This window comes from Chiloscyllium punctatum, chromosome 18 (assembly GCF_047496795.1).
Source record: "Chiloscyllium punctatum isolate Juve2018m chromosome 18, sChiPun1.3, whole genome shotgun sequence".
NCBI lineage: Eukaryota > Metazoa > Chordata > Chondrichthyes > Orectolobiformes > Hemiscylliidae > Chiloscyllium > Chiloscyllium punctatum.
The window spans coordinates 75,823,155-75,847,330 of NC_092756.1; the positions used below are offsets into that span (position 1 = coordinate 75,823,155).

The 24,176-nt window shown below is 44.0% G+C and overlaps 3 non-coding genes across 3 annotated transcripts; all 3 read left to right on the forward strand.

The window, feature by feature from the left end:
- The first annotated feature begins 1,663 nt into the window (after nt 1–1,663).
- trnar-ccu (transfer RNA arginine (anticodon CCU)) lies at nt 1,664–1,736 on the forward strand. The gene has a single exon. It is a non-coding gene; the product is annotated as a tRNA-Arg (tRNA).
- Nucleotides 1,737–3,588: 1,852 nt separating this feature from the next.
- On the forward strand, nt 3,589–3,661 carry trnar-ucu (transfer RNA arginine (anticodon UCU)). The gene has a single exon. It is a non-coding gene; the product is annotated as a tRNA-Arg (tRNA).
- An 11,686-nt stretch (nt 3,662–15,347) lies between these two features.
- On the forward strand, nt 15,348–15,420 carry trnar-ccu (transfer RNA arginine (anticodon CCU)). Its single transcript has one exon. It is a non-coding gene; the product is annotated as a tRNA-Arg (tRNA).
- Nucleotides 15,421–24,176: the final 8,756 nt, after the last annotated feature.

Below are 24,176 nucleotides of genomic sequence, written 5' to 3' on the forward strand. Positions count from 1 at the left end.
AGGTCTTTCTCAAGATACAATTTCAGTTGCATCACACTGTAAACATTTGCTATAAATTCTGTGTCCTGCAATCTTATTCTCCACAACCACCTGATGAAGGAACAGTGCTCCGATACCTAGTGCTTCCACATGTTCGACTCTAACCTGGTGTTGTGAGATTTTTAAATCTGGCATTCACCCATCTCCTGACGGTTGAGCATACATCTCAAGGTCAGGACAGCGGCTCTCCGCAGGGATACAAATCAACTCCTTCTTTGGTCGCTCCACGATGGATCTCTCTGATGACTGTTCCCGTTCGTTGGTTGGCTCATTGGGATCATTGCTGACATCTTGGAAGAATTCCTGGAGTCTCATTGTTCTGATGAATTCCTCACAACTTTACTCAAGTATTCTTGTTGGTGATGGGGACAAAGGGAGACTAAATTTGATTTGCGTTTCAACTTGATTTTGTGAACAAAGTATTGAAACAGTTTGTAACATCATTTGGAAATGCATACAAAGGTTCTAAATCAGTTGTGTACAGTCTATGCAGAGAGAAAAGAACCAACAAACCATTGGAATATTGACATTTCTCAAACCTTCTGTATCGTTGTGGAAAGAAAGGCATTTTGTACTTGGGCAGGAATCGATCTCTGTTCAGTGTCAGGCACCAAGAGGGTCTGAGAACTGAAAGGACGATGTGATCATTTGTCAGAAAGACCTGAGACTGTGTTGTTTCCCTGTTACACCTTGGCAGCAGCTGCCTGAACCTTTAGTGCGTCCCTCAGTGTGTTGTCACAGATCTGGGAGTGTGCTTGGCTGTCGCACTCATTTGTGGTCAACTGTTTCCAGTGGTCTGCCAATATAGTGCCCTCGTGGCCTAATGGCTATGGCACTGGCCTCTGAAATCTGGGATTTCAGGGATTTCATTTTTCAGCCTGATCTTTGCTGTGGCTGATTTTCATCCCATGTCAACTCCATCTCAATCCAAATTGACTGGATTTTTAAACTACTCTGTTAAAAATCATTGTGCCTGTGTTGAGATCATGGCAAATGCTGTTTAATAGAAACTTTCACAAGGTAATTCCGGGAATTGGGAGATCTTGGGGTTAATTGTCTGAAAGAGACAGCACAGCCACAATGGGCTGAATGCCCGCTAAGATTGTGTTGACTTGTCCTCAATGCAGCTTTTTGCAACATCTCCACTTCCTCCTTCCCCAGTAACTGCAAATATCTTGAAAGTGCTGCACAAAATAACATTGAGCCCTTTGCTATTTTCCTGTCTGCTCCATTTTCCTCAGACTTGAGATGTGCAAATTTGGAGTTTGAAGGTGGTAAAAACAGTGACTGCAGATGCTGGAAACCAGATTCTGGATTAGTGGTGCTGGAAGAGCACAGCAGTTCAGACAGCATCCAAGTAGCTTCGAAATCGACATTTCGGGCAAAAGCCCGAACTGCTGTGTTCTTCCAGCATCACTAATCCAGAAAGTTGGAGTTTGGTTGATTTCTCATCGGTCCATTTGGGGAGAAATGGGAGGCGGGATCAATTTATCAAGCAGCCAACAATTTAGCATGAGATGGAAGGGGTAAAAAACAATCAGTGAGCATCTGACACTCAGAAACACACACTATGCGAGGTCAGGGTGCAGTATTTAAAGGCTGCCATTGGCAACCTGCATGTGGGGCCCCAGTGGCCTAATGGATAAGGCACTGGCCTCCTAAGCCAGGGATTGTGGGTTCAAGTCCCATCTGGGGTGTCTCTGTGGCTTATCCTCCATTTCTAATCTATTTTGGAAAAATCCCTATCTCTGCATTCAGTTGATGGTCAGTGGTCTCCAACATGATCTTGCACAAGATTTTCGGGGATCTGCAGGATTGAATGTTGAAGTTGGTGATCAAGTGGCTGCTGTCTCTGGATCGGGACAATATTCCTGAGAGTGTGGTTAGAGGGGTTGCTTTTGGAAGCCAGCTCTCATCACACTCTCATCAACAAACCAACCCTTCAACACTGATCCCTCCAGAACATCGGATATTACTGACAGAGAATACCCTTGCCAACGTTTATAGGTGCACCATCGACAGCATTCTGTCTGGATGTATCACTACCTGGTTTGGCAACTGCACCATTCAAGATCGGAGACGGTTACAGAGAGTGGTGAACTCGGCCCGGACAATCACAAAGGCCAACCTCCCATCTATAGAATCCATCTCCGTCTTCACTATCCTATTGATCTGTGACTCTACTTTCAAGGAGCTATGAACCTACACTCTAAGGCCTCTTTGTTCAGCAACACTCCCTGGGACATTCCCATTAAGTCTATAAGCCCTGCTAAGATTTGCTTTCCCAAAATGCAGCACCTCACATTGATCTAAATTAAACTCCACCCATCACTCCTCAGCTCATCGGCCCTTCGAATCAAGATCCCGTTGTAATCTGAGGGAACCTTCTTTGCTGTCCACTACACCTCCAATTTTGGTGTCATCTGAAAACTTACTAATGATACTAACATATATATAAATGACGGAAAGTAGTGGACCCAGCACTGATTCTTGTGGCACTCCATTCGTCACAGGGCTCCAGTCTGAAAAACAACCCTCCACCACCATCCTCTGTCTCCTACCTTTGAGCCATTTCTGTATCTAAAGAGCTAGTTCTCCCTGTATTCCATGAGATCTAACCTTGCTGATCAGCCTCCCATGGGGAACCTTGTCGAACGCCTAACTGAAGTCCATATAGATCACATCCCCCGCTCTGCCCTCATCAATCCTCTTTGTGACTTTTTCAGAAAACTCAATCATGTTTTTGAGTCATGATTTCTCCAGCATTTTCTCTCTTTCAGATTTCCAGCATTCACAGCATTTAGCTTTTATTGGACAGCTTGCCATTTCACTTGGCAATGAAAAACGTTTTGTGATTTACACATGAAAGAACTGAAACCAACCTGGTCATTCTAAAAGATGAGAGACTTCACACACAATCCAGATGTTTTTCAACATATAATTTCAGTGACATCACACTGTAAACTTTTGCCATAAATTCTGTGTCTTACAATCTTATACTCCACAACCACCTGACGAAGCAGCAGCGCTCTGAAAGCTAGTACTTTGAGATAAACCTGTTGGACTACAACCTGGTGTTGTCTGATTTTTAACAATGATTATTCGAAGCTTGCACAAGGTAATTCCAGGATTTGGGAGATCTTGGGGTGAATTGTCTGAAAGAGACAGCACAGCCACAATGGGCTGAATGCCTGCTATGATTCTGTTGATTTGTCCTCAATGCAGCTGTTTGCAACATCTCCACTTACTCCTTCCCCACTAACTGCAAATATCTTCAAGGTGCTGCACAAAATAACATTGAGCCCTTTGCTATTTTCTTGTCTGCTCCATATTCCTCAGACTTGAGTTGTGCAACATTGGAGTTTGGTTAATTTCTCATCTGTCCGTTTGGACACAAATGGGAAGCGAGATTGATTTATCAAGCAGCCAACAATTTAGCATGAGATGGTAGGGGTAAAAAACAATCAGTGAGAGTATAACACTCAGAAACACACAGTAAGAGAGGTCGGGTGCAGTACATAAAGGCTGTGATTTTTACCCAGGTGTGTGGCCCCAGTGGCCTAATGGATATGGCACTGGCCTTCTAAGCCAGGGCTTGTGAGTTCGAGTCCCATCTGGGGTGTCAGTCACTTGCCCTTTGTCAACTTGATTTCTAATCAACTTTGGGAAAATCTCTAGATGGAAAGTGTTGCCCAACATCTTCTTGCACAAGATTTGCAGGATTGAGGTGAATTTTCTGAAAGAGACAGCACAGTCACAATAGCGGAAAACCTGCTGAGATTCTCCTGGGGATGGCATGGTGGCTCAGTGGGTAGCACTGCTGCCTCACAGTGTCAGGGACCTGGCTTTGATTCCTCCCTTGGGTGTCTGTTTGTGTTGAGTTTGCACATTCTCTCCATGGGGGACTCCGGGTGCTTTGGTTTCCTCCCACATCCGAAAGATGTACAGGTTCGGTGGATTGGCTTTGGGGAATGCAGCGTGAGAGGATCGGGGTTGGGCCTGGATGGGATGCTCTTCAGAGGGTCAGTGTGGATGTGATGGGCTGAATGGTCTGCCCTTCTCACGCGAGGGTTTTTATGAACAGGTTTGGAGCAGATGGTCAGAGCTCCACTGCAGGACCCAGTCAAGGCTTTGCTAAGGGTTTGGCGTTCAGGTGTGTTTTCCTCTTCTCCTGTCCCTGGTCTTCCAGAATCTTCTGTGGCTTTGGCCAATACGGTCATGAGCTGGGTTCACATCATCCAATGGGGTCATACCAATACCCTTGACTCTTGTCATGCCAGGAGCTACAAAGTGGATTGACTCAGGCTGACACTTCTCCAATATACAACACTCAGTCTGGTTGGAACTGGTTCTTCTTGAATCTTTGTCGCTCTTTGATCTTCGTTGCACTGTTCTCTGGAGCTGATAGCTGCTGTTTAATTTAGTTTGGCCAATTTTCTATCTGGTCAAATTTCTCCAGGTGAGGATCAATTGAGAATGCCTGATTTTGTTGCCATGGTCACGTGACCACACAGGATTGAGATCAGCTGCACAGTGAAGGTTTCAACAAACTCAAAAACCCAAATAAGATTTGAGCTCACAATCTCTGGTTTAGGAATTTGGTGCCTTTCCCAAGAGATCACTGGGGCTCCAACAGATGGGCCTCCCTATCTATGGACAAATGACCTTCTGGTTTGGTTGTGTTGGTGTCAGAGTAAGCTATATTCTGTCAACATTACCAGCTGAACCCCAGATTACCTGCATGTTTGGTATTTATGATAAGGTCCAATATGTCAATGGAAATGATTGAAATCTGGGTGTTCAAGGTTGGAACTGATGGGGTTGTGGCTATGCATTTGGGCCCTGACCTTTCTTAGTCAAGGTATTGAATACAATTGCAAGGAGGCTATGATGGAGATGTGAGGTAGTTCGGCCATCGTTGGAGAACACAGATTGGACAAACATTTGTTGGAAGGCAACTGCTGAAAACCACCAGGCTCTGAGTCAGAGTCGGGGTTCACCAACAGAGTTTATTGTCCAAGGAAATCCCGGAGCTCCGGGGAGAGAGCAGCACCAACAGCACAGTGGTCAGCTGTGATTCTTCTCTCAACCCGGAGCACATGGTCAAGATACTGTGATACATTTTGTGATATAATAGGTCAGTGATGAGGTTATTGTCTCTGTAACATGGCTTGTTTATTGTAAACATTGCAGAATCCTTGATCGTTTCGGTGCAGTTATTGTCAGTTCCAGCGTGGCCTTTGTTAAGTTCAGTGCAGTTGTCAGTTTCAGCGTCTGCGCGGAAGTCCGTTGCTGTCGTAATGGGCGCTAATCGCTCTTCCTGAGAAGGACGATTACTGCAGCCCTGGCTATTATCCCTCTGTATTGAGTCTGTATCTAACAGTTAGCATTTCTATCAAAGGTGTTGTCTGACCCAGACCCTTTGGCGGGCAGTGTATGTTCTTCATGTGTATTGTCTCTCCCATCCGCCTTAAACTAATCAACTCGGTTGTGAGTGCATTGTGCTGGCATTCTGGTGCCCCCAGGCAGTGTCTGTGTTTGCTCTGCTGTCTCTCTCCATATTGTGGTCTGGCGGTCATCTTGTGTGTCAAATGGCCGACTTATGGCTCAGCGGCCATCTTGTGCATCCGTCTGCCTCGTGTCACCCTGCACTGTGCCATCTCCCACTTCCCTCCCCACTTTGTGGTCAAGGAGGCGAGGGTATTAACTGGAACAATCCATGCTGGGCCATTGGAATCTCCTTCCTGTCCCGATATAGGGCTGGCTCTCTTCCACAAAGGGGGGTCTCGCAAGTTCGGGCAGATCTTCTCTCTCTCCAAAATTTGTTTTTTTAAAAAATAGACTTTATTCATAAAAAAGCAAATAGAAATGCATACACAGGTTCTAAACCAGTTGTGTACAGTCTATGCAGAGAGAAAAGAACCAACAAAATACTGGAATTTTGACATTTCTCAAAGTTCTGTGTCGTGAAAAAAACAGCATTTTGTACATGGGCAGGAACCGATCTCTGTTCATTGTCAGGCACCAAGAGGGTCTGAGAACTGAAAGGACGATGTGATCATTTGTCAGAAAGACCTGAGACTGTGTTGTTTCCCTGTTACACCTTGGCAGCAGCTGCCCGAAACTTTAGTGTGTCCCTCAGTGTGTCGTTACAGATCTTGGAATATGCTCGGCTGCAGCGCTCGTTTAAGATCAACTATTCCCAGTGGAGTATTGGCACTGAGTTTTTGTGGCTTAATGGGTAAGACTGTAGCTTCTGATGTAGTGGATTGGAGGTTCAAAACCCTTTTGGGGTGTTGACTTTTTAAGCCTGGTCTTTGTGGTGGCTGATTTTCAACCCATATCAACTTCATCTCAATCCAAATTGACTGGATTTTTCAACTACTCCGTTAAAAATCACTTGCCTGCTTCGAGATTATGGAAAATGCTCTTTAGTAGAAACTTGCACAAGGAAATTCCAGGGTTTGGGAGATCTTGGGGTGAATTGTCTGAAAGAGACAGCACATCCCCAATGGGCTGAATGCCCGCTAAGATCCTGTTGAATTGTCCTCAATGCAGCTTTTTGCAAAATCTCCACTGCCTCCTTCCCCACTGACTGCAAATATCTTGAAACTGGTGCACACAATAACATTGAGCTCTTTGCTATTTTCCTGTCTGCTCCATTTTCCTCAGACTTGAGTTGTGCAACGTTGGAGTTTGGTGGATTTCTTGTCTGTCCATTTGGGGAGATTTGGGAGGTAAGATCAATTTTATCAAGCAGCCAATGATTTAGAATGAGATGCAAGGGGAACAACCAATCAGTGTGAGTATAAAACTCAGAGAAGAACACAATATGAGAGCTTCAGGGTGCAGTACTTATAGGCTGCCATTTTAACTATGCACATGTGGCCCCAGTGGTCTAATGGATAAGGCACTGGCCTCCTCAGCCTGGAATTGTGGTTCAAGTCCCATCTGGGATGGCTAACTTTTAAGCTTTGTCTTCATGACTGATCTTCTTTGTCTGATGTCAAATCGAATTCTCATCTCCCCTGGAAACGTCCCCAGGTCTGTTTTGGGTTTGGTGGGATGTTGTGTCAGAAAAATACAGAACTTTGTGGGGTCTGCAGGATATGGGGCTAAATCACCCCTCTCTCTATGTCGGACTTGGAGGGATCAGTCAAAAGTATCGTCTTTGTTTGAATAAAATCTCTAACTTGAAATAAACAAAAGAAGTCCCTGTTCGGTAGCTTGTGTTTCCGTGCTAACTGATCGAAGGACATCATTGTGTCTCCCACAAACAAAACACCCACACAAGACACACCCCTAACTGCCCAATGTTTGGATCCTAAATCTATTATCCCCTGTTGAAAACCTGGCAGACCCGGTGTAAGAGAAGATGTCTTGCCAATATTGCCTTCCCTCTGCCGAATTGCCCACCATGCTTTAACAGTATCGATAACTATTGGGTTATGGCAATATTCCCTAACTGTCCTCATTTTGTCCAAACACAGCAAGTGAGTAAGGCGTCACCTTAGCCTGGGAGGTTTCAATATCGAACCACATTGAAAGAGGGTCCCCACAAGCCGAATCACTCATGTAGGATAAAAGTGAGCTTAGTTGGTAGCTATTAATGTCTGGGAGATCCACTCCCCCCAGTCTGTGAGACAATCGCAGTTTAGCTCATTTAATGAGGGGCCACTGACGATGTCAAATAAAGGGGCTGAACCAGCCGTTCAGTCTCCTGAATGTTTGCTTATCGAAAATCAGGGGGAGCATCCATATAGGGGATAGTAAACGAGGGAGAATATTCATCTTAATAAACACTATCCGACCCAACCACGAGACCAGAAGCGCCTCCATCTTTGAAGGTCTTGTTTGATTTTGTTAAATAATTGAACAAAATTGGCTTTGAACAGCCGATTCAGAACTGGAGTAATGAACATGCTCAAATACACAACACCCCCCTGTGACCATTTAAATGGGAATCGATATTCACCCTCAAGACTTAACACTTTCATAAGACCACCCATAGGCATAGCCTCTGATTTTGAAAGATTAATCTTGTCCCCCAAAAAGGTGCCAAACACACAGATACATGCGAACAGGCGAGGGACTGAAACTGCTGGATTTGATGAAAGAATTCTGACATTGTCCACATACAATAAACTCTGATGTAAATTTGACCCCACGTCTGGAGCTGATATATTGGGATCCCTATGAATGGCCTCCCCCAATGATTCAATCCCCACTGTAAAAAGCAGTGGTGAAAGGGAACAGACCTGTCGGCTGACCCCAAAAATGTTAAAATTGCTTGATCACACCCTGTTGGTGATGATTGCAGTGAGAGGGTCATTGTGGAGAACCTTTACCCATCTTATAAAAACTTCGCCCAAAACAAACCGCTCCAGAGTATAGAAAAGGTACGCCCTCTCAACTCGGTCAAGCGCCTTCTCTGTATCTAGAGAAATCACCAATCCCTATATTGACTGTTGTTGACACACTTGAATTACATTAAGCAGCCTCCTAACATTATTGGAGGATCTGCGGCCCTTTATGAAGCCCGTCTGGTCCTCTTTAACAATAGAAGGTAACACAGTCTCCAGCCTTAACACAAGAGTATTAGAGAGGATTTTAAAGTCCACATTTAAGAGTGAAATGGGCCTGTAAGAAGCACAGTCCCTTGGGACCTTCCCTTTTTTAAGAATAAGCGAAATATTGGCCTCTCTCAGAGATGGCGGGAGACAATCATGGCTGTATGAGTCATTAAACATGTTGAACATCGGGCCTGACAATATGTTTATAAATTCCTTCTAGAATTCACTGGGAAGTCCATCAGGACCGGGTGCCTTTCCACTCTGAAGGTGCTTCACAGCCTCCTGCACCTCTTGCTCTGATAAGGGGACATTGAGAAAAGACTCTTGTTCGGGGGTCACACCCGGGAGCTCCAGATCCTTGAATAAAGCCTCCATTTTGGCCCTCCCCTCCTCACAAACCTCAGATTGGTATAACTTAGAGTAAAATCTCTGGAATGACACATTAATCTTTTTGGAGTCACACGTTCGGTTCCCAGACCCTTCCCTAATCACCGTAATGGCTTGAGGGGCGCTCCTTTTCCTAGCGAGATATGCTAAGTATTTGCCAGACCAGTCACCATGATCATATAACCTTTGATTTGCAAAACTAAGCTTGTTCTTTGCTGTCTGCGTGAGCACGGAATTCAATGCATTCCGCAGCGCCGTAATCCTCTGTAACTTGACCAACGAGGGCCTGTCAAAGTAGGCCTTCTCAGCTGCCTTCAACAGTGCTTCGAGGAGATGTTGCTGCTCACCCTTCTTCCACCTCCGACTGACAGAGTAGGAAATAACTGACCCACTGGCATAGGCTTTGGCAATTTCTGAAAGGAAGGATTGGCTACTAACCGAGCGTGAGTTAATGTCTAGAATGCCCAAAATTCCCGAGAGAAATACTCCACAAATGTATTATCCTTGAGGATAAAGGGATCCATTTGCCAGTGCCTTGGGCCCACTGTAACGTCCTTAATCTTAACCAACAGGTACACTGGAGTGTGATCAGAGATGGTAATATTACCGATCGTACAAGGTGCCACCAAGTCCAGGGTTGCCATGGGGATTGGAAAAAAATCAATCCTGGTGTGACATCTGTGTGGATTGGAAAAGAAAACCGTAAAATCCCTGCCTGTAGGGTGGAGACACCTCCAGATGTCCACCAACCCTCACTCCACACACAGATCCACTCATTGTTTAGTTTGTCCAGAGGGTATCGTGGTGGGGGGAGGGGGGCCTTTGGGCCACCCCTGTCCTGTGGAATCCATGAGACTGTTAAAATCTCCCCTTTCAATGATATGCCAGGACTCCTGACTGATCAATTTAGAAAACACATCTAGGAAAATGTTGAGGGATGAGCTGGAGGGCAATAAACATTTAAACATCATATTCTTCCCCATTTATCAAGGCTATAAGAATATGTAAAAAACCATTTCAGCTCGATGGGGTAAATGCCCCACCCATCCTCTGGTATAACTCCACTTAGAAATTGAAAGTACACATCTCAACCGCCACCAAACACAGTTTAAACCGGATTATTACCAAGAGGGAAAACAAGGAAAAGAAAGCTCCAACTGGACTTCCTCGATTTTTTAAAAAAACAACAAAGACATAACCAAAAAACACTATTTGTAGATACTAAATTGTTCAGATTCGGTTAATTTGTCCACAAAGTCTCTTGCCTTCTCCGATGTATCAAAGAGATGTACGGATCCATGTAAGGTTATCGGAGCACCGCCGGATACCTCAGAGAGTACTGGATCCCAAACTCCCTCAGTCTTCTCTTGGCAGAAACATTATCCGTCAGGGGGCGGGAATTAAACAGCCAGGGCTGACAAAGGAAGTCAGGAAATGTTTCATAGGGAAAGAGAGAGTCTACAAAGTGGCCAAGAGCACTGGGAAATCAGAAGATTGGGAAGACGACAAAAACAAACAGAGGATAACAAAGACATAGAACTAGGAAGGAGAGGGTCAAATATGAAGGTAAGTTAGCCAGTAATATTAGAAATGATTGTTAAAGTTTCTTTCAATACATAAGAAACAAACGAGAGGCAAAAGTAGAAATTAGGCCGTTCCAAATTGATGCAGGAAGGCTCGTGAAGGGACATAAGGAAATGGCTGAAGAACTTGGTAAATACTTTGTGTCATTCTTCACAGTGGAAGACATGAGCATTATCCTAACAATTAAGGACAGTCAGGGGGCAGATTTGAGTATGGTAGCCATTACAAAAGAGGAAGTGCTAGAAAAGCTAAAAGGTGTAAAAATTGAAAAATCTCCCGGCCCCGATGGTCTACATCCTAGAGTTCTGAGGGAGGTGGCTGAGGAAATAGTAGAGGCTATTTTCAATCTTTCAAAAATCAATGGAGTCGGGGAAATTCCCAGATAATTGGAAAATCACTGTTGTAAACACCTTGTTCAAGAAAAGATCAAGATAAAAGATGGAAAATTATAGGCCGGTTAGCCTAACCACGGTTGTAGGTTAAATTCTAGGATCCATCATTAAGGATGAGATTTCTAAATTCTTGGAAGTGCAGGGTTGGATTAGAACAAGTCAGCATGGATTTAGTAAGGGGAGGTCATCCCTGTCAAACCTGTTAGAATTCTTTGAAGAGGTAACAAGTAGGTTAGACCAGGGAAACCCAGTGGATGTTATCTCCCTAGATTTCTAAAAGGCCTATGATAAGGTGCCTCACGGGAGACTGCTGAGATAGGTGAGGGTCCATGGTGTTCGAGGTGAGCTACTGGCATGGATTGGGAATTGGCTGTCTGACAGCAGGCAGAGAGTTGGGATAAAAGGTTCTTTCTTGGAATGGCAGCTGGTGACAAGTGGTGTCCCGTAGGGTTCAGTGTTGGGGCCGCAGCTGTTCACTTTATATATTAATGATCTGGATGAAGGGACTGGGGGACATTCTGGTGAAGTTCACCGATGATGCAAAGTTAGGCAGACAAGCAGGTCGTTCTGAGGAGGTGGGGAGGCTGCAGAAAGATTTAGACAGTTTAGGAGAGTGGTCCAGGAAATGGCTGATGAAATTCAACCTGAGCAAATGCTCGGACTTGCACTTTGGAAAAAGGAATACAGGCATGGACTATTTTTTAAACAGGAGAAAATTCATAAGGCCAAAGTACAAAGGGATCTGGGAATGATAGTCCAGGAATCTCTAAAGGTTGACTTGCAGGTTGAGTCCGTGGTTAAGAAAACAAATGTAATGTTGCCATTTGTCTCAAGAGGGTTGGAATATAAAAGCAGCGATGTCCTTCTGAGACTTTATAAAGCTCTGGTTAGGCCCCATTTGAAATACTGTATCCAATTTTGGGCTCCACTCCTCAGGAAGGACATACTGGCACTGGAGCATGTCCAGCGGAGATTCACACAGATGATCCCTGGAATGGGAGGCTTAACATACAATGAACAGCTGAGGATCCTGGGATTGTATTGATTAGAGTTTAGAAGGTTGAGGGGAGATCTAATACAAATTTACTCGATAATGCATGGCTTAGAAAGGGTGGATGCTGGGAATGTGTTTCCATCAGGACCCAAGGGGTCAGCCTGAGAATTAGAGGGGGGTCAATTTAGAACGGAAATGAGGAGACATTTCTTCAGGCAGAGAGTGGTGGGCCTGTGGAATTCATTGCCGTGGAGCGCAGCAGAGGCCAGGACGTTAATTGTCTTCAGGGCAGAGATTGATAAATTCTTGATCGCGCAAGGAATTAAGGGTGAACGATGAGAGTGCCACAAAGTGGCGTTGAAATGCCCATCATTCACAATTGAATGGCAGGGTGGACCCGATGGGCTGAATGGCCTGACTTCCATTCCTATATCTTAGGCTCATCATCGTAAGGTTTTCTTTTCTGGTTTACCACCGCTGAGAAGTCCTGGAAAGGCATGGGCTTAGAGCCCTCGTAAATTAGGGCCTTCAGATCCTTCCCCTGGATTAGACTACCTACAGTGTGGAAACAGGTAACACTATGGGTAATTTAACATGGCCAATTCACCTTTGTACTGTGGGAGGAGACCAGAGCAATGTGCAAACTCCACACAGGCAGTTACCTAAGGCTGGAATTGAACCTAGGACCCTGGTATTGTGAGGCAGCAGTGCTAACCACTGAGTCACCTGATTCTGGGAGTTGCCACAATTCTCTCCTTCGCTCTGTCGTTCATGCAGTTTTTGAGCAAAGTAAAATGTAGTTCTGCAAATACAAACTCACCCCAGAAATCTATATGTGCTTGTGTGCGTGTGTGTGTGTGTGTGTGTGTGTGTGTGTGTGTGTGTGTATATCGGTTGGGGGGGGTGGGGCTGTTATGAGTGTCAACAGACAGGAGTGTTCCCTCCCAGTCGGAGAACACTTCAGCAATCAACTGGGACATTACAGGTGACCCCATTCAACTACATACACACACACACACACACACACACACATACACACACACACACACACACACACACACATACACACACACACACACACAAACACATACACACACACACACATACACACACCCACACACATACACACACACACATATACACGCACGCAAACACAAACACACACATTCACACACACACATACACATACACATTAACACACGCACATACACACATATACACACACACATATACACACACACTTACACATTCACACATACACATGCACAACAAACACACACATGCACACACACATACACACACCCATACACACACATATACACACAACATACACATACACATACACACACATACACACACATATACACACACATACACATACAAACATACACAAAAACACCCACACCCACACACAACTTACATACACACACATATACACACATACATACATATACACACACATACACACAAACATATACACACATACATACATATACACACACATACACACACACAAATATACACATAGACACACAAACACATACAAATACACGCACATACACATACATACATATACACACACACATATAAGTTTGTGTGATGAACTTGTACTTCCAGAATTACATTTCACTTTGCTCAAAAACTGTATGAATTCATGTAAGATGCTGTAAATCTGTTTATTAGATTAGAATCAGTCTGACCATTGGGGCACAGACAGCCTCACACAGGGGAGCTCACACCTTCAATACATCATCTGGGCCGACATGACACCAATTGTTAAAGTTCACTTGAGAATGTAACTTTTGATAAAAGTTTTGCAATTTACATATGAAAGAACGAAAACCAACCTGGCCATTCTAAAAGATGACAGACTTAACAAACAATCCAGGTCTTTCTCAAGATACAATTTCAGTTGCATCACACTGTAAACATTTGCTATAAATTCTGTGTTTTGCAATCTTATTCTCCACAACCACCTGATGAAGGAGCAGTGCTCCGAAACCTAGTGCTTCCACATGTTTGACTCTAACCTGGTGTTGTGTGATTTTTAAATCTGGCATTCACCCATCTCCTGACGGTTGAGCATACATCTCAAGGTCAGGACAGCGGCCCTCCGCAGGGATACAAATCGACTCCTTCTTTGGTCGCTCCACGATGGATCTCTCTGATGACTGTTCCCGTTCGTTGGTTGGCTCATTGGGATCATTGCTGACATCTTGGAAGAATTCCTGGAGTCTCATTGATCTGATGAATTCCTCACAACTTTACTCAATTATTCTTGTTGGTGATGTGGACAAAGGGAGACTAAATTTGATTTGCGTTTCAATTTGATTTTATTAACAAAGTATTGAAACAGTTTGTAACATCATTTGGAAATGCATACAAAGGTTCTATATCAGTTGTGTACAGTCTATGCAGAGAGAAAAGAATCAACAAACCATTGAAATATTGACATTTCTCAAACCTTCTGTATCGTTGTGGAAAGAAAGGCATTTTGTACTTGGACAGAAAACGATCTCTGTTCATTGTCAGGCACCAAGAGGGTCTGAGAACTGAAAGAATGATGTGATCATTTGTCAGAAAGACCTGAGACTGTGTTGTTTCCCTGTTACACCTTGGCAGCAGCTGCCTGAACCTTTAGTGTGTCCCTCAGTGTGTTGTCACAGATCTGGGAGTGTGCTTGGCTGTCACACTCATTTGAGGTCAACTGTTTCCAGTGGTCTGCCAATATAGTGCCCTCGTGGCCTAATGGCGATGGCACTGGTTTCTGAAATCTGGGATTTCAGGGATTTCATTTTTAAGCCTGGTCTTTGCAGTGGCTGATTTTCATCCCATGTCAACTTCATCTCAATCCAAATTGACTGGATTTTTTAACTACTCTGTTAAAAATCATTGTGCCTGTGTTGAGATTATGGCAAATGCTGTTTAGTAGAAACTTATACAAGATAATTCCAGGATTTGGGAGATCCTGGGGAGAATTGTCTGAAAGAGACAGCACAGCCACAATGGGCTGAATGCCTGCTAAGATTGTATTGATTTGTCCTCAATGCAGCTTTTTGCAACATCTCCACTTTCACCTTCCCCAGTAACTGCAAATATCTTCAAGGTGCTGCACAAAATAACATTGAGCCCTTTGCTATTTTCCTGTCTCCTCCATTTTCCTCAGACTTGAGTTGTGCAAAGTTGGAGTTTGGTTGATATCTCATCTGTCTGTTTGGGAAGAAATGGGAGGTGGGATCAATTTATCAAGCAGCCAACAATTTGGCATGAGATGGAAGGGTTAAGAACCAATTAGTGAGAGTACAACATACAGAAATACACACTATGTGAGGTCAGGGTGCAGTATTTAACGACTGCCATTGGCAAACAGCATGTGGGGCCCCAGTGGCCTAATGGATAAGGCACTGGCCTCCTAAGCCAGGGATTGTGGGTTCAAGTCCCATCTGGGGTGTCTCTGCGGCTTATCCTTTATTTATAATCTATTTTGGAAAAATCCCCATCTCTGCATTCAGTTGATGGTCAGTGGTATCCAACAATATCTTGCACAAGATTTTCGAGGATCTGCAGGATTGAATGTTGAAGGTGGTGATCAAGTGGCTGCTGTTTCTGGATGGGGACGAGATTCCTAAGAGTGCGGTTGGAGAGTTTGCTTTTGGAAGCCAGCTCTCATCACACTCTCATCAACAAACCAACCCTTCAACACTGATCCCGCCAGAACATCGGATATTACTGACAGAGAATACCCTTTCCAACGTTTATAGGTGCACCATCGACAGCATTCTGTCTGGATGTCTCACTACCTGGTATGGCAACTGTACCATTCAAGATCGGAGACAGTTACAGAGAGTGGTGAACTCGGCCCAGACAATCACAAAGGCCAACCTCCCATCTATAGAAACCATCTACCAGGCCCACTGTCAAGGAAAGGTCTCCAGCATTCTCAAAGATCCATCCCACCCTGGCAATGTTTTTCTACAACCTCTACCATCGGGGAGAAGGTACAGAAGCCTGAACACACACACCAACCGGTTTTGAAACAGTTTCTACCCTACTGTTGTTAGAATACTGAACGGTCTCACAGACTCTCAATATTCGCCTATACCTGTGTTTTTGTTCCTGCTGCTGTTTCCCTATTATTTCCTTATCTATGCTACTGAACTATATTGCTGCCTATATTGCTCACAAGACAAAACTTTTCACTGTGCCTATCATTACTTGCAAATCAAATATTTTCAATGAATCTTCCACCCTTAGGGTCACTGTTATCTTGGTCCAACTCATTGAATGTAAATATAAATTATTGAGTGTGGAATACCTTTATTTCACCTGCATGTTTTCCTGTTAAATACCAACAGGACAGTATAGGGGTCAAGCAAGCTCAATGTTTGTACAGCGAACATTGAAGGAATGGTCCCAGAAAGACAAGAACAAATGGGTCAATGCTAATTCCTGCATCAGTGAGGAAACGAACAACAGATGAGGTGACTGTGGGGAAACAGACATTTGATTGTTTAATTTCAGATCAATGAATCTTCGAATGTGACTGTATATACTGAAGCCCATCATGTCAATGCTGTCTCTTTGGGAGAGCTGAGAAATTAATTCCACTCCCTTTCGCTCCAGTTCATCAAACGTTTGTTGCCACATGTATCAAACTGACTTGGTAATGTTTTAATTCCATGAACTCAAAGCAGCCATGCAGAGTTTTAAAGACATTAGGTCAGAGATTAACTTAATTTGAATGGAGATAATGCAGTGAGAGGGTTTTAATTGGAGAGAATGTTTAAATTGAAAGTATCCCCAGAAGGGATGTAAACCACAGGCAGTAGCTTAGAAGATCAGAGATGGAGCTGTTAGGTCACTGGGACAACACGTGCTTCAGGGGCCATGTCAGGAGAATTGATCCCCTCTACCTTGGTTGTGTTCATGTCAGAACAATGCTACAATGCTGCAATCTCCCAACATTTATGTTCACCAACATTTAGATTACTTACACTGTGGAAACAGGCCCTTCGGGACAGCAAGTCCACACCGCCCCGCCGAAGCGCAACCTACCCCTACCCCAACACTACGGGCAATGTAGCGTGGCCAATTCACCTGACCTGCACATCTTTGGACTGTGGGAGGAAACCAGAGCACCCAGATGAAACCCACGCCGACACGGGGAGAATGTGCAAGCTCCACACAGTCAGTTGCCTGAGGCTGGAATTGAACCCGGGTCTCTGGCACTGTGAGGCAGCAGGGCTAACCACTGTGCCGCCCACTTTCACTAGTTTCATCCCACCATCAAACTCACCATGGACTCCTGTTTAGTATCTGTCTCATTCTTGGACACATGCATCTCCATCAAGGATGGGCACCACAGCACCTCACTCAACCACAAACCCATCCTCAACATATTAAAACAGACGTCCCCTCTGTACAAGCCGTACACTTACACAGGATCTGTTCAGGTGAGGGGGAATGTGAGGGGCACTTGGAAGTACACAAGGATGCCCTGATAAGAATGTGATACGATGCTTAACTCATCAATCGCCAGTTCTGACATGCCCCAGCGGGAAACTGCAATGACCTCCTCAGGAGACAGACACGAGCTGCAACCAACAGGGTACCCTTCATTGTCCAGTACTTACCAGGAGCTGAGAAACTACGTCACATTCTCCACAGCCTGCAACACATTATCGATGAGGATGAGCACCTCGCCAAGACCTTCCCCACCCCTCCACTTCTCACCTTTAAACTGCCACCAAACCTTAAACAGACCATTGTTCACAGCAAACTGCCCGGCCTTCAGGACAACACCAAACATCCCTGTCACAGCAGACACTGTAAAACGTGTCAGAGTGTCGCCATGGATACCGCCATTACACATGGGGACATCTCCCACCATGTACGCGGCAGGTACTCATGTGACTCGGCCAATGTTGTCTATCTCATACGCTGCAGGGAAGGATGCCCAATGCATGGTACATTGGCGAGACCGAGCAGAGGCTACGGCAACAGATGAATGGGCACCGCGTAACAATCACCAAACAGAGGTGTTCCCTCCGAGTCGGAGATCACTTCAACGATCAGGGACTTTCAACCTCGATCCTTCAGGTAACCATCCTCCAAGGTGGACTTTGGGACAGGCAACAACGAAAAGTGGCTGAGCAGAGGCTGATAACCACGTTTGGTACCCATGGGGATGGCCTCAACTGGGACCTTGGGTTCATGTCACACTACAGCCGACCCCACGGCACTATACACACACACACACACACACCCACACCCACACTCACACACACATACACACACACACACCCACACACACATCCTGTCACACAATACACATACACACTCCCACACTCACACCCACAAACACACCTTCTCACAGATGTATACCCCATTACATTCAAACACATACACATACACACACTCTCACAGACACTCACACCATCGCCCCCTCACACGCACACACAAACGCACACACTCACTCGGTCTCCCCTGCACACACACACATATACACACACATAAACCTGTTGTCCACCCCAATCTAACACCGGCTCCTCCAAATCATAACCTTTATGTCAATGACTGGTGCATTTTGGATGATAATGTAAAACATAACAATAGAAACCATCCAAAGTTGGGGCTTGATGTTTTCAAGTCATTACACTATGACTTTTCCCCTGGCGGTTTATTCCATTGTGGGATTGTTTTAATTCATTTCCTGGGCGTGAACATTGCTGGCTAGATCAACATTTATTGCCTCTCCCTAGTTTCCCCTGAAAGGTGATGGGGTGCTATCTTTTTGAACCACTGCAATCCATGTGCTGCTTGTATCTCCTTTCGAACTGATTGAAGATTTAACAGGAGGGAGTCGGCCATTTTGGATTTGTTCAATACATTCACATCACTTGTATGACCCTTTGATATTTTACTTATACATTCTGTGTCTGATGCCTCCTCTCTCATTACACCTGATGAAGGAGCAATGCTCCAAAAGCTCGTGGTTTCAAATAGACCCGTTGGACTAAAACCTGGTGTGGTGTGATTTTTGACCATTTGTTGGAGGTAAACCTACAATGAATCAATGGAGGGTGTTCCAGGATTGTGACCGAGCTACAGGGAAGGAATGCGATATGTTTCTGACTAGGCCAGTGTTTATTGCCCAGAGGGTGAGTCACCCACATTGCTGTGGGTCTGTAGTCTCACCAGGTTTTCTTCCTGAAAGGAGAATATGGAACCAGTTAGCTTCCTAACAAACCTCAATAGCAATATATGGTTACCATCAGACAAAGCTCCTCCTGAGCTGAGATTTCACCACCTTGTATGGTGGGATTACAGTCCATCTACCCGACACCATGAACTTGGTGTTCTGGATTCCTACTCCAGGTCTAGCACTGCACCACCATCTCCCCTTATTAACTGGAATTGAGATCAAACAGACACAGGGTGCTGATCAGAGTTCATGTTTAAAAACATAACAGCCCAAATGGGATATGAACTCACAACCCCTGGCTTTGAACATGGACACCCTCTTCATGATGCATCTGAGGTGAGATACCATGTTAGACACCCACGGCAATTGATAGCTCTGTCTTTGGTTGTGTTCCGAAGATCTTAAACAATCGGCAATTCAGCTCCTCGAGCCTGCTTTGTCATTCCACACGATCATGGCTGATCTCATCTCGGTCTCAACTCCACTTTCCTGCCTGCTCTCCATAACACTTCAACCCAACTACAGCCTGCATGTAGGGATCCCTTTTCATGGCACAAGGCACTTCACAGGAACCACATTCAGGAAACCATTACACATGGACAAAAACCTTGGCCAAAGAGAGGAACACCTTGAGATCCTGAGACCCCAAGGTAGAGGGGTGGAGATCTTTACAGAGTGGCTTCCAGAGGGTACCATCCAGGCACAGACAGTGATGTCCAAGCAATGAATAACAGGAAGCCAATCTGGCCTTTAATTTCCTGGATTATTCTTTTTGCCATTCTGAAAGAAAGAAACAACATTGGGTATTCTCCAGTCCTCTGGGAATTCTCCTGTGACTGTAAAGGATACAAATATTTTGCACAAATCCGGAGCAATTTCCACACCTGCCTCTCTCAGGATTCTATGATAGATTCCATCAGGTCTTGGGGACTTGTCTACCTTAATGCTTTTCAAAACACCCAACACCTCCCTTTTAATATTGACATGCTCTAGAATATCAATATACAAGACTCACCATCCACCATGTCAGAGAGTGATAGAGATGTACAGCATGGGAACAGACCCTTCGATCCAACTCGTCCATGCCGCCCACATATCCTAATCTAATCTCGTCCCATTCGCCCACACTGGGCCCATATCCCTCTCGACCCTTCCTATCCATATCAGTGAGCAGTGTAGGTTTCTTCCCTCCCACCCTCCTGACCAAGTACACGCTTTCTTTGTCTGCCTTTCTTCCTTTTAAAAGTGCCGTTGTTTTGAGATTTTTTTCTCCAAAGTTGCATAATAAAACAGTAATTGCTGCTCCTGGAATTTGAGGAAATCACCCCCAACACCTAAAATGCCTCAAAAAAGGGGCAGCTCTTACAGTCACAACTTTTTCCCGTCCTCCATCTTGGACTACCCAGAATCCTTTGGAAATACCAATGCAGTTTATTCATTAAGAACCTCACCCACTTCCTCCGGCTCCAAGTGTAAATTCCCTCCTTTGCTCTGAGAAGACATACTTTTTCCCTGGCGACCTGTTGCTTGTTATCCCTCTGTAAAATGCCTTGAAGGTTCCTTAATCCTGTTTCCCATAAACATTGCATGGTCCCTTCAAATTCTCTATTTCCTAGTTTGAGTTCATTCCTGTTATCTCCAGGGCTCTGTCTGTCTTCAGTTTCTTGAACCTTACTTATACCTTCTTCCTCTTTCTGCCTCAGACTTAACATCATAACACGTCTGAACAGGTCAACGAAATATATCGACAGGAACCATCGACAGCATCAACCTGTATTTATTGAGTTATCTTTCAAAACCAATTCAGTGCAATTGAAATACTGTGTGGTATCACTCACTGTAATAAACACTCTCCTTGAATAAGGTGAAGAGAAAGTCATGGCAAATTATAAAATTACCAAAATTATGCATAACAATGGTTCGTAAATATATGTTTATAAATTACTCTACAGATACTTTTAGAAATTAAATAAGGAGGAACAAATATCATCGACAATTAACCATACACTTCACAATATTTCACTTTCACTGTAGAATTGTAGTTTTAAGATCAAAGTTTTTCTGAAGTTGATCAGATCTCACCCCATCTAATACTTATCCTTTATACCTTTCTCCCCAAACTTGAGGTGAGAATTCATATGTTTCAGAGGATTGCCTTATTTGATGAGCTGTTCCTTGATATATAATAAGTACAATCCCACAGACTTTGTCATGATTGCACCTTATCTAAAGTCTGAATCAAATCATTCAATAGCAGACAATTCCCAAGAAGTTAATGAGCAAAAGTCCCATTCAATGTTTTCAAGTCTCCATTCTCCTTACGTAAAAAAATTATACACGAGTTGAATACCACAAGTGCTGGAAATCTGCAATAAAATCAGGAAATATTGAAATGCAGGTCAGGTAGCATCTGTGGAGAGAAACACAATTATCAATTTGCAATATTCATTTTGTTTTTTTCAGCAGATGCTTCCGAACCTTAGAGTTTCACCACTTACTGTTTATATTCTTCATGTAGATCATGCCCTTGGAGTGATTAATGTGAATGGAATGTTAAATATGTCACTGAGATGTTCTGGTGAAGGGCATTGTTTCATAAATACATGGAGCACTTACAAAGAGAGGCTGATGTGAGAATTGTTCCCCACGTTATTACAGTTCCAGACAGATACCCCAAATTGTTCAGCTCCCAGGTGAGCAGGGATGAAATGGTTTCCTTTCTTCATTTACCTGGATCCTTGGTTGGTCACTAACAGGTTAATTTAAAAAGGGACCCTTTCTTGTGGATGTCTTCCTCCCAATCCAATTGAATTGGTGTTTAAAAGTATCCAATTAAACCTGGATATGTTGAATTAACAAAAGAGTGAATCTATTCATATCAGAATGCAAAACGATTATTGTAACTCACATACACACAGATTAGGAAGAGAAGGAGTTGCAGGTAGATAGCACAGTGAAGAAGGCATTTGATCCACTTGCCTTTATGAGTCAGTGCATTGAGTATAGGAATTGGGATGTTGGGTTGTGGCTGTACAAGATATTGGTTAGGCCACCTTTTGGAATACTGCGTTCAATTCTGGTTTCCCTGCTATAGCAAGATGTTGTAAAACTTGCAAGCATTCAGAAAAGATTTACAAGGGTGTTGCAAGGGTTACAGGGTTTGTGCTATCGCGAGAGGATGAATCGACTGAGGCTATTTTCTCTGGAGTGTCGGAGGCTGAAGGGTGGCCTTATAGAGGTTTATAAAATCATGAGGGACATGGATAGGGTGAATAGCTTCAGTCTTTTCCCCAGGGTGGGGGAGTACAAAAACAGAGGGCACAGGTTTACGGTGAGAAGAATAATAATTTAAAAGGAACCTAAGGGGCAACCATTTCATACAGAGGGTGGTGCTTATATGGAACATACTGCAAGAGGAAGTGGTGGAGGCTGGTACAATAACAACATTTAGAAGTTAAAAGTCACACAACACCAGGTTATAATCCCACAGGTTTATTTGGAAGCACTGGCTTTCAGAGCGCTGCTCCTTCATCAGGTGAAGACAACCACCCAGTGAAGGAGCATCGCTTCGAAAGCTAGTGCTTCCAAATAAACCCGCTGGGCTATAGCCTGGTGTTGTGTGATTTTTAACTTTGTCCACCCCAGTCTAACCCCGGGTCCTCCAAAACATTTAAAAGGCATCTGGATGGGGGTATATGAACAGGGTGGGTTTAGAGGGATATGGGCCAACTGCTGGCAATTCGGACTAGATTAATTCAGGATATCTGGTCAGCATAGACGAGTTAGAAAAAAAGGGTCTGTTTCCGTGCTGTACAACTCTAAGACTCTGTAACATTTAAAAGGCAGCTGGATGGAGACATGAATAAGAAGGCTTCAGAGGGATATGGACCAAATGCTGGTTTGTGGGACTAGATAACTTTCGGATATCTGGTTGGCATGGACGGGTTGGAGCGAAGGATCTGTCCAACTCTGTGACTCGGTAAGTGTAAGCTTTCTTGGGAGATTTTGACTTTTGTGACAGAGCCTTTTTAAATGACTGGGACATTTTAATTTGTGCTTATATGTTTTAATTGGTTTCTTTTAATTTGTTTTCAGAGTCGTGTAAGGAGACTTCTGAAAAGTAGGCTGTCAGTAGGTTAGAAGATGGAATAGGTTATGCTGCATTCTGCAATTACAGCGATGATGATGTGCCAAGTGTCATACTTCAACTGGCTTGGCATTGATTTATTGGTTAATACTCTTAGCCATTGAAGTTATAACATCTTCAGTTGAGAGTGAAAGCATATATCTTGGGAGGATATTTCATTGCTCTAAAGATACCACATATCTGAAAGTTCCCTGCAGTTAATAGATCAATGGGACAGGAATTCCCTCTGATATCACAAAGTAAGTCTGTTTCTCTCTGCTGAACTTCTACTCAGGTAAAGATTGACTCTGCCTGTTGTGTGACATGGCTTTTAATTTCCACTGATCAACCAGATGAACATTAGCAACATAATGTAATTAAACTCAACTATCCTTCAGTATTCTTGTTGGTGAAGAAGACAAAGGGGGACAAAATTTGGTTTGCTGTTCAACTTGATTTTATTAACAAAATATTAAAACAGATTGTCAGAATTTCCCAAATTCCCACAATTTTTACTCGCTCTATAGCTCTATCCATCTGAGAAAGGATATTAACTGGAACAATCCATGTTGAGCCATTGGAATCTCCTTCCTGTCCTGATATAGGGCTGGCTCTCTTCCACAAAAGGGGGTCTCGCAAGTTCGGGCAGATCTTTCTACTGAGGCAGGAAACGATTTCTCTTCATTCTGAGGCACCAAGAGGGTCTGAGAAATGAAGGGACGATGTCATAACTGGTCAGAAAGGCCTTAGACAGTGTTCTTTAACTGTTACACCTTGACAGCAGCTGCTCCATACTTTAGTGTGTCCCTCAACATATAATCCTCGATCTTGGAACATGCTCAGCTGTAGCACTCGTTTGAGGTCAACACTTTCCAGA